Source organism: Sparus aurata, chromosome 3, assembly GCF_900880675.1.
Source record: "Sparus aurata chromosome 3, fSpaAur1.1, whole genome shotgun sequence".
In the NCBI taxonomy this organism is placed as follows: domain Eukaryota; kingdom Metazoa; phylum Chordata; class Actinopteri; order Spariformes; family Sparidae; genus Sparus; species Sparus aurata.
In genome coordinates this window covers 32,025,261-32,041,423 of record NC_044189.1, presented here as the reverse complement: position 1 = coordinate 32,041,423, position 16,163 = coordinate 32,025,261, and the positions used below count along the sequence as shown (strand labels likewise).

At 44.2% G+C, this 16,163-nt stretch overlaps 1 long non-coding RNA gene across 1 annotated transcript; it reads left to right on the top strand.

The window, feature by feature from the left end:
- The first annotated feature begins 1,922 nt into the window (after nucleotides 1-1,922).
- LOC115578928 (uncharacterized) lies at nucleotides 1,923-2,339 on the top strand. The gene is made up of 2 exons (XR_003983564.1): nucleotides 1,923-2,004; nucleotides 2,172-2,339. It is a non-coding gene; the product is annotated as an uncharacterized LOC115578928 (long non-coding RNA).
- Nucleotides 2,340-16,163: the final 13,824 nt, after the last annotated feature.

Here is a 16,163-nt window from a genome sequence, read left to right as displayed (position 1 = left end):
TTCACCCTGCTGCCATCTGGAAAAAAAAGATTATTTATTCATTTGTGTGTGTGTGTGTGTAGCTCAGGGAATTCTAAACAGAAACTTCATTAAACAATCTTGTTTTGCGACAATTAATGTGTTGGTGTCCTTTGGGGTGGTTTGGCACCCCCTTGTGGACAAGTATAAACATAAACCCTTTATCTAGCACAGGGGTTCTCAATCTTTTGCAAGCTGGGCCCCCCCAAAGCTGGTTCATTGCAGTTGGGCCCCCCCTCCTCTCTCTCTCTCTCTCTCTCTCTCTCTCTCTCTCTCTCTCTCTCTCTCTCTCTCTCTCTCTCTCTCTCTCTCTCTCTCTCTCTCCTCTCTCTCTCTCTCTCTCTCTCTCTCTCTCTCTCTCTCTCTCGATGCCTGTCAGTCATGATGAGTCACGTCTCTTCACCTCTCTGCTGTGTCTGCAGCTGAGCACTGTGATGCATGTCCCTCTCCCCGGCCGGGCGAGCTATCATACCGTAAAATACTAAATAATAGTCGGGGTGTTTATTTGTTTCAATCACTTAACAAAACAGGCATTTATTTGGGACCAGGCGGCAAATTTGGGACAGGCGTTTAATTCCTTCCTCTCAAAGATCCGCGATGAAAATGTCACAAACTTCGCCAGCTTCTCTGTGAATTCTCTGGCATCCTTCGGCAAGTGAAGTTGTTGCGGAAAACGGAAACGATTCAGCCAACCAGCACTCGCTGCAAACTCCTCATCTCTGCTGTCACTCACGGTGGCGTACATTTGTTTCGCCCTGATCATTTTGCGGGACACTCTCTCGTGGCGTGCCCGTTTGCTGATAACTCATTCCCGCATGTTTATGTCAACCTCCTCGCTTGACTTCTTCCAGGCAGCCTGGTCCTGTTGCTGTCCTCCTCGGACAGACGCTGAAGCTCAGTTTGATTTTTTCGCCCATCTCTCACTCTCTTGGGGTCGACAGAGAAACGTCTAGAGGCTGCTTCTCCCGAGTTTTCCTCTGCATATTTTACGACAGAAAGTTTGAATTTCAAGTCGTACTTTTTATTGTTTTGCTGCACCGGAGCCATGGCGATCATCAATGTGATACTGACTGACAGAAAGCAGTACAACACGTGAAAAAGGCGAAGAAGAAAAATTTGCAGTGTCAGTGGTCACGTCTTCTTCCTTGATCTAAAAAAAATAAATGAATTAGACTCGGCATTTATTTAGGAGAGGCAGCGCAGTAATTGTTTAATTCATGTAATTCACACAGAAAGCTGCGCTGCCACTCCTAAAGAGACGTGACGTCGGGTGTTTTCCAGGTGTTTCCCCTGCGGTTATTTATCAAAATATACACCTGCACCCGGCGTTTAAAGGGGACCCTGCGGTTAATTGAAACCCGGCTATTATTTGGTAATATACGGCACATTTAGACCTCGCTCTGTACGCCGGAACGGCGGTGGCCATGCGCATCTGCGATTCATTTGCTGCAGCCTGGACACGGAGTGGTGTGTGTCTCCTCTCTGCTCTGACTGCAGGCTGGACTGCTGCGCGAGGCTACTGAGAGACTGACCGCCTGTGAGTGCTTTTGGACGGGGGAGGGACTTACGGCAGCACCCGCTGCTCGTTGAGCACAGTAACTGCAGAGTGATACGTGCTGTCAAGTCAGAGTCTCCAAACACCACAAAAGTCTCCGATAACACCAGTAAAAGTCGCTAGATTTGTTGGTAGTCGCTTTTGACAAAAAAGTCGTCAGAAGGATGATTTGTTTGTGTGTTATAATCGTCCAACCACTTGCATTTCGACATAGGGGGAAATTTTCGTGATTTTTTATTTTTTTATTTTTTTCAGATTTTTTTTTCCCCTCCCATCCTGTAGACCCCTCGCGCCCCCCCGGGAGAGTGTCCGCGCCCCCCCAGGGGGGCGGGCACCACCGGTTGAGAACCACTGATCTAGCAGCATGGTGGCCGTAACATGCATGCAGTTCATTACTTTCTGTTGCTTGATGAAGTTTGGATTACATGCCTGTAAGTACTGCAAAGATGTTATACTTTGTCTGCAACACATTGGTTAGGATATTTTTATCAAATTTGTTACGACCCCAGAGCTTGTATAAACATTTCTGTTGTATGTGTTTGTCTCTCTACTTGAATAACCCTCTCTGTTACCTGAGTGTGTGTGTTATTGGTTGCAGGTATGTTTGATTGTATGCTGTCCATGGAGCTGATTAGTTCGAGCCTAGAAGCCAGGAGTTTAAAGGCCAGCTCTTCCCACAGCTCCTGTGGGTTATCCTCTGTCAGCCAGATTGCAAGCATGTTTGATTGTGTGCGAGATGTGTTTTTGAATAAAACTTTCAAAAATGCTTTGCTGCTGGTGGTGCTTGGGGGACAGGAATAGGGGAGTCTCATTTACATGTTGCGCCAGGGTTTCCTCTTGGCCCTGGTTGTAACAATAGGGGGCTCATCCGGGATATGATTGTCCATGAGGTTATCTGCAGCTGATCAGGGCTTATGGTCCACTAGTGTTACCGTGGACTATGCGGTTTGAAGCCAAACACAGCTTTTTTGAGCGTGTTGTCAGGCACACCCACAGCTTTCGAAATATTCTGCTGTCACTTTCCATGAAGCATCAGCTAATGGTTGCATATAACGAGCATGATCCCAGTGTCGTGAAATCTATTTTACAGGTCACGCAACCGTCTACTGTAGATGTAACTGTGCTAAGAGAAGATAGATATCCAGGGAGCACTGCAAGCTAAATTCCCTGGTGAGACACGTATCCAAATAGCCAACAATGTGTGTTAAAGTGGCACAAAGTATGCCATTGGAATGATTTTGGCTAATGGCTCGACAGGTGGTCTGGCAGATTTTGGAGAGTTGATCCAAATTGTTGTTGTGAAGGGAACTCTTATATTCATTGTGAAATGCTTGAGTGCTTGGTCAGTGGAGCAACTCAGAAACCTTGAGAAAACATGCACAGTGAAAGTGCTAGAGCCTGCAGAGCTGTCCGAAATGTTCCCTTTAACCCCTTACAGGTTTGGTGTAGAAAGCATTGTAACACTGAAATGCTACATTTCTGTTGCATAGATTGCCAACATAATCTTGACATGTGATGGCTGGAACAAAATACAGTAGCCCAGTTTTGGGGAAACACTTTACAGGGTACTCTAATAACCAAAGGATTGTTTTTACTGTGATGAGCTGATACAAAAAGATGTACAAGACACAAATACAGTACAGGAACAGAAACTGTTATGATGGTTGATCTGTGTTATTGGTTATGTGGCCTTAATGTTTTAATTTAAAGGAATAAATAAACAAAAAATAAAAGCTGTGTTGGCCTGGCACTGTGCAAAGCTTATACAGCTCTTGGGAAAACTATTTTTCCTGACTTTTGTAGTTATGGAACTTATTGAAACATTTTGTGTATTACAGATTGATTAATGTAACAACCAGCCCATCTCCGAATGATATTTTCAGACCATGATGTCCAGAAACTGACATTAGCCTCTCGAATCCCTGGAACAGTTGGAGAACTTCATTCAGTTATTCAATATACATTTGGGATTTCTGGGGATTTCTGTTTGCATTATAAGGATGCTGATTTTGGTAATGACTTTTTCACTTCTGGGACTCCCAGAACAACTGAGCTGTTAATATGAAATAAATTCTAGATCTTGACGGTTATTTTGATCATAGAGTAAAATTCTATATTGTTCAGTTCCAGATACCTGTGACTAAATGTTTTGTGCCTTTGTACACTGTGATCTGCAAGTTGTAATGCACATGTGTAAATAATAAACTGAGGCATAATATTTTTGAAATTGCACTTATTCTTTCAGGTTGTCAATAATGTTTTGTAAAAAGATTGTTCTTTAAATGTGAACATTTTCGGAACGTAATTGTACATTTTTGCACTAAAACAAAGGGAACATTTTGAAGTTGTCTTTATTTATAGTTTATTATGCTATGATTTTACTGGGTCGGCCCACTTGAAATCAACTTGGGCTGTGTGTGGTTCTGAAATAAAATGAGTCTGACACTCCTGCATTAATTGAAATATATATGATAATGCTGAGACTACAAAGACTTGGAATTAATGTGCAGTTATGTTGGGTTCCTGCTCATGTTGGTGTAGAGGGTAATGAGAAAGCAGTTGACGTTGCTAAAAGATTAAAAGTGAATGAAGATTATATAATGAAAGGGAGGCCAGGCGAGGCCAAATTATTAATAAAGGAAGGTAGTGGGGGATTCGTTGCAGAAGAAGTGGGATGCAGATGGAAAGGGAAGACACTTATACAGAATTCAGAAATCAATTAACATGAAGGTGGTGCTGAAGAAAGTGATTATTTCAAGGCTACAATAATTATCAATCATTCACTTGTAGAATGTTACCTAAGTACATTAAGCCCTGAGGCTACACATTCCAGTACAGTAGGCGGCGGTAAGCACTTGTACATGTTGGTTTGCGATTCGCCATTAAATTAGAGGATAAGAAGAAGAAGAAGAAGAACTTGCGTACTCAGCCCTCGTAGACTTCTCGTAGAGTCCTACGTACCCGTGACGTGTTCACACTGATAGACAACCCGAAAAACAATCAAAATAAAACCCATTTGGTTACCTCTACTTTTTACATATTTCTCTATCATGGTGTGATTCCGTATTATTTCTGGCCTAGACGATTTAAATAACGTTTAAACAAAGTAATTGCGTTACACATCCATAATAAGTTCTACAACATCACGCCCGTATAGATTTGAATTGTGGATAATTAAATCACTGAAGAACGGTTTTGTCTGCTCCTCTAGCAGACTCTCTGGCAGTGTGCACACAGTCCACTGGAGAGCCCTTGCAAACTTGATAAATAGTGGGCTGCAACTACCCTCAAGTCTTCCCACAAACGTGTCCGCAAAGTCTGCAAGTCTACAAGTGCAGTGAAATCCGAACATTCGGGTGCAGCCCAAGAAGAAAAAGACGAACCATCCGCGCATTCCCGAGTTGGGACCTGTTGTATGGTGGCTGTTGGAGGCGGAGGTGGTAGTGGCACGAGCTGGACTGTGAATGGGCAAGAGATGGCAGAAGGAAGTGACGGATCAGGAAGTGAGATGGGGATTGAGTTTGATGGCGGGAGAAATGGGGTTTGGAGTACGATGGAATCAAACAGTAGTAGACGTAAACGGAAAAAAAGGAATCAACGAGTTAGATCAAACTCAGAAAACACTGACAGTGAACAAAGGGCAGCAACAATGATAAGAGAGGGAGAAGAGTATAAAGTGATCATTAAACTTACCAAAGACGGTGCATCGTTTGGTGAGTGGAATCCAATTCATCTGACAGAGATAATAAACAGAATGCTGGGTGAGACTAAAAGTGCAAAAGTGTTGCGGAATGGGTCGTTGTTAGTAGTGTGCAGGGATAGTGCTCAACAAGGGGAGGCATTCAGAATAAGTAAAATTGAGGGAAAGAAAGTACAATGCTCACTGTTTGAGGGCAAAAAGATCGTACAGGGAGTCATTTCGGGAATACCGACAGCTATCACCGAACAACAAGTGAAAGAAAATGTGATGGGAGCAAAAGTGATTGAGGCAAAAAGTCTAAAAACAACTAGAAATGGGGAAAAATGTGATAGTTTGTCTGTTATGATAAAGATTGATGAGACGAAGCTACCGGACAGAGTATTCATAGGATACATCAGCTATGAAGTCAGACCCTATGTCCCTCCGCCATTGAGATGCTATAAATGTCAAAAATATGGCCATGTAGCAGCAATCTGTAAAGGCAAACAGAGGTGTGGAAGATGCGCAGGAGAGCATGAATATGGGAAATGCGAAGCGGGAGCTGAACTGAAATGTTGCAATTGTGGGGGAGAGCATAGCTCGGCATATCGCGGATGCGAAGCCAATAAAAAAGCAACGGAGGTACAGCGGATTAAGACCACGCAGGGGATTACATATGCAGATGCAGGCATCAGGCAAGGAGATGAGAGTGAGTGCAGAGGAAAAACATATAGAGCCATGTAAAGGGTGTGACAAAGTTAAAGAGGATACGCTGATTGTGGGGAAAAACAAGTTCATACTCTTTCTGGTTGATGTAATAAATTGCTCTGCGCAGACAGAAAGGAAAACAAAAAAAATAAAATCATTGTGAGGTCAGCTGAGAAATATCTTGGACTGAAAGGGTTGCACTGGGAAGCAGTAGAGGAGATGCTAAGTGGAGGGCCTCCTAATTCACAGGAATGGGCTGGTTCATCATGGTCATAACTATTCTGCAATGGAATGCCAGAAGCCTTATAGCCAATGGACAAGAATTTAAGAGATATATATTTGAACTAAAAAACAAACCTCATATAATCTGTGTACAGGAAACTTGGTTAAAACCGCAATTGGATTTTATTATACAGGGTTATACTACCATAAGGAATGATAGAGAAGGGGGTAAAGGTGGAGGGGTTGCTACATTTATACAAAGTGTGTAAAGTGTAAATTATAGTCTGAGCAGCATGGGAAAGGAGCAGGAATCAATATGTATCAAAACCTGGACAGGAAATGATAGTGTCACAATAATTAACTACTATAGCCCTTGTAATAAATTAACACCAGGTATATTAAATGATATAGGTGGGCAGTCACGAGGGAAAATTGTATGGTGTGGGGACTTCAATGCACATAGTACACTCTGGGGTAGCAAAAGCACTGATGTAAATGGGTTGGTAGTAGAGGAATTTATTGAAGATAATGGTCTGGTGTGTATTTATAGTGGTAAAGGCAAAAGATATAATAGTGCGAACAACACAGAAAGTGTAATAGATCTAACAATGGTATCCGATGATATTGCAGGTATAAGTGGGTGGGAAGTAAAGAACCTTTCTTCACTTGGTAGTGATCACTACCCAATAGTAACTGAAGTTGGAATAAAGGTGCAAAGGAATAAAGAACTAAGGATCACAAGGTGGAAATTAGAGAAGGCAGATTGGAAGGCATTTGCAGAGAAGAGTGAAATCAAATACGAGGAAATAATGAAAGAAAGAATCACAGATGTTAACAAGATAAACCAAAATTTAAGCGCAGCTATTATCCAAGCGGCACAGGAAACAATTCCAAAAAGTACAGGAAAGAATAGCAGAAAGAGTGTGCCATGGTGGGATTAAAATTGTGAAATGGCTATCAAAGGGAGGAATAGAGCATTTAAGCAACTGAAAAAGCAACACAACTTGGTTCAGTACAAAAGAGCTCAAGCAGTAGTCCGCAAAACAGTAAAAACAGCAAAGCATGCATGTTGGAGGAAATACTGTAATAAAATTTGGAGAGAGACAGCATTGGCAGAGGTTTGGGGAATGATTAGGAAGATGAATGGAATCAAGAGCAATACCAGTACTAAGTAGCAGTAACAATAAAGCAATTAGCAATGTGGAAAAAGCAGAACTTTTGGCAAGTACATTTGTGAAGATTCATGGTTCAGATAACACTGCATGAAAAGTGGGATTTTCGGCCCCGTAAACGCCCGGAAATCTCCCTAATTTTCGGCAGTTAACGACAATTTCCAGGCTGTGAACGTGGCGTTTGTCTGTGCCGAAAATTGTCGGAAACGAACCATGACGTCAGCGGAGCTCCCGGAGGTGCGAACGCCTCTAATTTGCATATGAATAGCAGCGAAACCACGCCTGGCCAGAGAATGTGTGGGCTGGCTTGAATATCCTCACTCAGTATTGGATGAAACCACTACTCATAAACAAGCAAAATCACTCGTGATTGGTCACCCTGGGTCATTATAAATGTAAACCCCGGTGGGAATATATATATATATTATGTTTATATATTTATATTTATATGATTTATTTATTCATTCATTCATATTTATGATATCATCAATGACATGCTGAATTTACTGAGGAAAGGAACATTTGCCAGGAAGGAGTTGTTTATTCAAAGAAAGAGTTTTATTAGCACAAACACACAGCATGTACAAAGCATAATCTGCCCACACAACAAACGGGAAGCCCAAAATCCTACAGCACCGCGAAGTGTCTGTTTTTGCAGGCGTCTGTGGTGCGCTGCCCTGTACTTCGGAATCGCCCCTCATGTGACAGCAGTGTGGCGCAGAGCTCGGTGAGCTCCCGGCAGCCAAAGGACGGAGGTCGCACAATTCATCCAGACACCCGCCATCTTGTGCCGTCTTCCTCCTCTGACATCAGGTCCATGGCGGCGCACTTCCAAAGGTCCACCTCATCCTCACCTAGCACTCTGTATCGCTTCCAGCAGCTGTAAAAACAATCAATAAAGACGATCAGTACTGCGCGATGCACTGCGTATGGACACAACACATCTATTATTTATTAGAATAATAGTCACATTGACCAAAGACGGATCTAATCTAATAAATCTTACCCTCTTTGTCCTCGATCGACTCCGAGCTGAACTCCTCACAGCGTCCGCCTGCGATGGAAGATCTGGTTGTTTGTTGTCCTGCGTACTGTCTCGTAATGTCTTACAGGCAGCTGGAAAACAATTAAAAAGACTGGTATGAATAAAGAAACGTCACAGTAAAATTAAGCGAGGGAGAAAACAGTAACAGTTACTTACACACAATGGCGTCATTATCGGCATCGTGTAAATCTGGACTTGCAGACGTGGCTCCGAGCTAACAGGAGGTCACGGCCTTGTTATGAGGCGAGGTTAGTCTGTGAAAACAAAATGCTCGCAGCGATAAACCTCCGTGTCCCTCTGCGGCAGCGAAGCTCCGTCCGTCGGCGACATTCTTTGTGGCGACCCGGCAAAGCTTCTCCCGTCCGCGCAGACGTCCTCTCGACAATGGCCGGGCCGCTAGCCTAGCTCCTGCTAGCTAGCTTAGCTCCTGCTAGCTAGCTTAGCCGAACTTGCTTCGTGACCATTAAAACACAAACACTTCGACTGCGATGGAGAGTCCAACTCACACACTCACAGCACGTCGTCCGACAACAGTTCACAGTCTGTTAGTGATAAAACACAACACTGACGACACACACAGTCCACTGTTTGCTGCTCGACGCCATTAACTCTCCGCTCCTTCTTCCTCGTCACTCACGCTCCGGTCAACCCGGAAGTTTAAAAACTCTTACAGGTCATGAACTCTCACACGCAGTAAGAATTACTTTTCAACTGCTTTTAAAACATTCAGAACCCATGAAATTATAGAAATACTTTTTTTTTTTTTTTACATTTTAATATCTTGGTTATCTCAAAATATTTCATGCAAATTTTAACTTCTTAACAACTGGCGTTTTATCTTTAACTTGTTCCCAGGAGAGAGAGAGAGAGAGAGAAAAGAATAAATAATCTTTTTGACATAACATTGGCCATTCCTAATGACATACACAGTAATTAATCTAGCATACTTTCATTAAATAAATCCATTCAAGCTCAAATGTAAGGGTCTATAATTAGGCTATACTGAGCCTGATCTACCAGAGATTTTCCTAAAATGAAGTTAACACCTCTTAGAAAAAGGTCACCTGGAGTAAAACTCCCCCTGCAACCCTGATTTGCATTTGTATAGCTCACAGCATTTTCATTTACATGTTAAAGCCTCCCCTAGATTCAGGGGGAGGGGGGTCATTGGGGGACAACTGCCAAGCAAGGCCCACGTCAATTTCCGACAATTTACGTCAGTTTTCAGTGTTGCCTGCAAATTGCCGCGTGTAGCAGCAAACCTGAAATTCCACGTCAATCTACAGTGCAGCATACTGACGAAAATCCCACTTTTCATGCAGTGTAACCTATCAGCAGATGCAAAACAGAGTAGAGAAAATACCCTCATGCAGTATCCATGGGTGACAGAAAGACGGGCCAACACAGGGCGGGATCTGGACTTACCACTTACTATGCTAGAACTAAGGAGGGCAATAACAAATGCAAGGCAAACATCACCAGGGAAAGATGGCATCTGCTATAAAATGCTGGCAAATATGAAGGACAGTTGGCTCACAGCAATATTGAAGATATTCAACTTAATATGGGAAACAGGCCAAATTCCATCTGCTTGGAAGCAATTAGTCATGGTACCAATACTTAAACCTGTTAAAGTTCCATCTGACCCAACAAGTTACAGACCCATAGCTTTAACATCACAGCTAGGGAAGACCATGGAGAGGAGGGTAACACAGAGGCTAACACATCATGTAGAGAGCAAAAATCTAATATCAGCACATCAAGGTGGATTTCGTAAGGGAAGGAACACAATGGACTCAGTACTTTGTTGAGTCAGAAATTAGGAAAGCACAAGCAAACAAAGAGATGGTAGTTGCAGTATTTTTTGATGTAGTGAAAGAATATGATATGCTATGGAAGGAGGGACTACTCATTAAACTAGAGAAGTTAGGTATAGGAGGAAAAATGTTTAATTGGGTTTTGGGGTTCTTGTTAGGGAGACAAATACAGGTGAGGGTTGGTGTTGAGCACTCAAAAATGTACATTGTTGAAAATGGAACTCCACAAGGGAGTGTATGCAGTCCAATATTATTTGACATAATGATAAATGACATCTTTGAGGGAGTGGAAAGCACAGTAGGGAAATCCCTGTATGCAAATGATGGAGCACTTAGGCAATAAGGAAAGTGGAGGAAACTGCCCTCTTGGGAGCCAAAACACGCACTAAAGTGCCCTCTTGGGAGCCAAAACGTGTGCTAAAGTGCCCTCCTAGGAGCCAAAACGTGTGCTAAAGTGCCCTCCTGGGAGCCAAAAAAGCGTGCCAAAGTGCCCTCTTGGTTGGCAAAACACACTAAACTGCCCCCTTGGCTGGGTAAAACATGATAAACTGCCCCCTTGGGAGCCAAAACACGCGCTAAACTGCCCTCTTGGGAGCCAAAACGTGCGCTAAGGTGCCCTCCTGGGAGCCAAAAAAGCATGCGATAAAGTGCCCTCTTGGTTGGCAAAACACAATAACTGCCCCCTTGGCTGGTTAAAACATGATAAATTGCCCTCCTGGCAGCCAAAAAAGCGTGCCAAAGTGCCCTCTTGGTTGGCAAAACACACTAAACTGCCCCCTTGGCTGGTTAAAACATGATAAACTAACCTCTTGGGAGCCAAAACATGCATTAAAGTGCCCTCTAGGGAGCCAAAACGTCTGCTAAAGTGCCCTCCTGGGAGCCAAAAAAGCATGCGCTAAAGTGCCCTCTTGGTTGGCAAAACACACTAAACTGCCCCCTTGGCTGGGTAAAACATGATAAACTGCCCTCTTGGGAGCCGAAACACGCACTAAAGTGCCCTCTTGGGAGCCAAAACATGCGCTAAAGTGCCCTCCTAGGAGCCAAAACTTGTGCTAAAGTGCCCTCCTGGGAGCCAAAAAAGCGTGCCAAAGTGCCTTCTTGGTTGGCAAAACACACTAAACTGCCCCCATGGCTGGTTAAAACATGATAAAATGCCCTCTTGGGAACCAAAACACGCACTAAAGTGCCCTCTTGGGAGCCAAAACATGCGCTAAAGTGCCCTCCTGGGAGCCAAAAAAGCGTGCCAAAGTGCCCTCTTGGTTGGCAAAACACACTAAACTGCCCCCTTGGCTGGGTAAAACATGATAAACTGCCCTCTTGGGAGCCGAAACACGCACTAAAGTGCCCTCTTGGGAGCCAAAACATGCGCTAAAGTGCCCTCCTAGGAGCCAAAACTTGTGCTAAAGTGCCCTCCTGGGAGCCAAAAAAGCGTGCCAAAGTGCCTTCTTGGTTGGCAAAACACACTAAACTGCCCCCATGGCTGGTTAAAACATGATAAAATGCCCTCTTGGGAACCAAAACACGCACTAAAGTGCCCTCTTGGGAGCCAAAACACGTGCTAAAGTGCCCTCTTGGGAGCCAAAAAAGCGTGCCAAAGTGCCCTCTTGGTTGGCAAAAAACACTAAACTGCCCCCTTGGCTGGTTAAAACATGATAAACTGCCCTCTTGGGAGCCAAAACAAGTGCTAAAGTGCCCTCTTGGGAGCCAAAACGTGCGCTAAAGTGCCCTCCTGAGAGCCAAAAAAGCGTGCCAAAGTGCCCTCTTGGTTGGCAAAACACACTCAACTGCCCCCATGGCTGGTTAAAACATGATAAACTGCCCTCTTGGGAGCCAAAACACGCACTAAAGTGCCCTCTTGGGAGCCAAAACGTGTGCTAAAGTGCCCTCCTGAGAGCCAAAAAAGCGTGCCAAACTGCACTCTTGGATGGCAAAACACACTAAACTGCCCCCTTGGCTGGTTAAAACATGATAAACTGCCCTCTTGGGAGCCAAAACATGCGCTAAACTGCCCCCTTCGCTGGTTAAAACATGATAAACTGCCCTCTTGGGAGCCAAAAAAGCGTGCCAAAGTGCCTTCTTGGTTGGCAAAACACACTAAACTGCCCCCATGGCTGGTTAAAACATGATAAAATGCCCTCTTGGGAACCAAAACACGCACTAAAGTGCCCTCTTGGGAGCCAAAACATGCGCTAAAGTGCCCTCCTGGGAGCCAAAAAAGCGTGCCAAAGTGCCCTCTTTGTTGGCAAAACACACTAAACTGCCCCCTTGGCTGGTTACAACATGATAAACTGCCCTCTTGGGAGCCAAAACACGCGCTAAAGTGCCCTCTTGGGAGCCAAAACACGTGCTAAAGTGCCCTCTTGGGAGCCAAAAAAGCGTGCCAAAGTGCCCTCTTGGTTGGCAAAAAACACTAAACTGCCCCCTTGGCTGGTTAAAATGATGATAAACTGCCCTCTTGGGAGCCAAAACAAGTGCTAAAGTGCCCTCTTGGGAGCCAAAACGTGCGCTAAAGTGCCCTCCTGAGAGCCAAAAAAGCGTGCCAAAGTGCCCTCTTGGTTGGCAAAACACACTCAACTGCCCCCATGGCTGGTTAAAACATGATAAACTGCCCTCTTGGGAGCCAAAACACGCACTAAAGTGCCCTCTTGGGAGCCAAAACGTGTGCTAAAGTGCCCTCCTGAGAGCCAAAAAAGCGTGCCAAACTGCACTCTTGGATGGCAAAACACACTAAACTGCCCCCTTGGCTGGTTAAAACATGATAAACTGCCCTCTTGGGAGCCAAAACATGCGCTAAACTGCCCCCTTCGCTGGTTAAAACATGATAAACTGCCCTCTTGGGAGCCAAAACACGCGCTAAAGTGTCCTCTTGGGAGCTAAAACGTGCGCTAAAGTGCCCTCCTGGGAGCCAAAAAAGCATTAGCAAAAGTGCCCTCTTGGCAAAACACACCAAACTGCCCCCTTGGCTGGTTAAAACATGATAAACTGCCCTCTTGGGAGCCAAAACAAGCGCTAAAGTTCCCTCTTGGGAGCCAAAACGTGCGCTAAAGTGCCCTCCTGGGAGCCAAAAAAGCATGAGCAAAAGTGCCCTCTTGGCAAAACACACTAAACTGCCCCCTTGGCTGGTTAAAACATGATAAACTGCCCTCTTGGGAGCCAAAACACGCACTAAAGTGCCCTCTTGGGAGCCAAAACCTGTGCTAAAGTGCCCTCCTGAGAGCCAAAAAAGCGTGCCAAACTGCACTCTTGGATGGCAAAACACACTAAACTGCCCCCTTGGCTCGTTAAAACATGATAAACTGCCCTCTTGGGAGCCAAAACACGCGCTAAACTGCCCCCTTCGCTGGTTAAAACATGATAAACTGCCCTCTTGGGAGCCAAAACACGCGCTAAAGTGCCCTCTTGGGAGCCAAAACGTGCGCTAAAGTGCCCTCCTGGGAGCCAAAAAATCATTAGCAAAAGTGCCCTCTTGGCAAAACACACTAAACTGCCCCCTTGGCTGGTTAAAACATGATAAACTGCCCTCTTGGGAGCCAAAACAAGCGCTAAAGTTCCCTCTTGGGAGCCAAAACGTGCGCTAAAGTGCCCTCCTGGGAGCCAAAAAAGCATGAGCAAAAGTGCCCTCTTGGCAAAACACACTAAACTGCCCCCTTGGCTGGTTAAAACATGATAAACTGCCCTCTTGGGAGCCAAAACAAGCGCTAAAGTGCCCTCTTGGGAGCCAAAACGTGCGCTAAAGTGCCCTCCTAGGAGCCAAAACGTCTGCTAAAGTGCCCTCCTGGGAGCCAAAAAAGCGTGCCAAACTGCACTCTTGGATGGCAAAACACACTAAACTGCCCCCTTGGCTGGTTAAAACATGATAAACTGCCCTCTTGGGAGCCAAAACACGCGCTAAACTGCCCCCTTGGCTGGTTAAAACATGATAAACTGCCCTCTTGGGAGCCAAAACACGCGCTAAAGTGCCCTCTTGGGAGCCAAAACGTGCGCTAAAGTGCCCTCCTGGGAGCCAAAAAAGCATGAGCAAAAGTGCCCTCTTGGCAAAACACACTAAACTGCCCCCTTGGCTGGTTAAAACATGATAAACTGCCCTCCTGGGAGCCAAAACGTGCGCTAAATTGTTCTCCTGGGAGCCAAAACGTGTGCTATAGTGCCCTCCTGGGAGCCAAAACGCGCGCTAAAGTGCCCCCTTGCCTGGTTAAAACATGATAAACTGCCCTCTTTGGAGCCAAAACATGCACTAAAGTGCCTTCTTGGGAGCCAAAACGCGCGCTAAATCGCCCTTCTTTTCGCCCCTGCCCTTCAAAAAGTCTGCGCACGCCAGCATAAGCAAGTTCCACTAAAATTATATGGGCAGGTACTGGAGCAGGTCAGAGAGATCAGATTTTTGGGAATTATATTTGATGAAAAACTCACCTGGGGTCAACAAATCAAAAAATGATTAACAAATGCAAAAAGTTCAATAACTTATTAAGATGTCTAGCAGGTCTAGACTGGGGAACAAACAGAAGATCTCTGGTAAATATATATAGGGCCCTCATGAGATCAATACTAGATTATGGGTATTTAGCATATATGTCTGCTTCAGAAACAAATTTAAAGAAACTGGACAGGGAACAATCACAAGCCATTCGTACAGGTACAGGAGCATTTAAAACATCTCCAATATCAGCACTTCAGGTAGAAGTGGGCGAAATGCCGCTGAGAATTAGAAGGGACCAGATCATGCTGGCATATTGGGTCAATTTGGAGGGACATGGGGCATTGCATTCAACAAAGGCTACCCTGCAGGAGTGTTGGGAACCAAGGGAAATTAAAGTTAGAAGTTTTGGGTGGGTTGGCAAAGAAATGGCTCAAAAAATAAGGTTAAAGGGATATTTCGGTGTGAATTAAATCCATGGTCTAAATCACCGTGAAACTGTGTTAGACTCCCTCTCGAGAGATCAAGTTAGCAGACCGCTAATTTACAAATATAAACCGCCACCAAAAAGCCACAAATAATGCTCAGAACAGCACCAAACTTCAGCAACAGTACAAATAAAATAAAAACAATACCAAAAAAATACCGACATGGACAATGGTACAAAACTATATAAATCAGCAATACCCTGATGAAGTGTTCATCTTCACAGATGGATCAAAAGACCCGCAAACAGGACATACAGGAACAGCAGTTTACATCCCAAAATTTAATATAGGCATCAAAAACAGGACATCAGATCATCTCTCAGTGTATGCAGTTGAAATGATGGGGATAATATTAGCATTGCAGTGGGTGGAGGATAGTAGTCAACACAAAGTAACAATAGCAACAGATAGTATCTCAACACTTACAAGTATTCAATCAGGGAATTCATGCAGGCAAGATCTTTTACTGGAAATATCAAATCAAATATACAGATTACACAATAAAAGTGTGGATGTTTCTTTCCTCTGGGTTCCTGCCCACGTAGGAGTCGAAGGAAATGAAGAAGCAGATATATTGGCCAAACAAGCGCAACACAAACACAATAAACATCGAAATACCACTAAGCAGGGCAGAAATCAAATCTATGATCGGTAAACACATGTACAAAATCTGGCAGGAAAGTTGGGATAATATGAACACAGGAAGACATCTTTACAGTATACAACCACAAGTCAAAAATAGTGAAATAACCGGAGGGAAGAAATTATCTTAACTCGACTCAGAATAGGACACACAGGACTCAAACACACACTCAGTAAAATAGGGAAACATCCAACAGGTTTGTGTTCACAATGTACACAACCAGAAACAGTCTAACATGTATTGCTGGAGTGTAGTAAGTACAGGGAGGAACGACAGGAAGTTCTCCAAATGCTGACAGAAGAAAAGCTGGAATTGACCTTAAGGAATTTATTAGGGAGTACATCAAAAAAGGGGATGAGTGTTTTAATGAAATACCTAAAGGACACAGGTATAGGATATAGA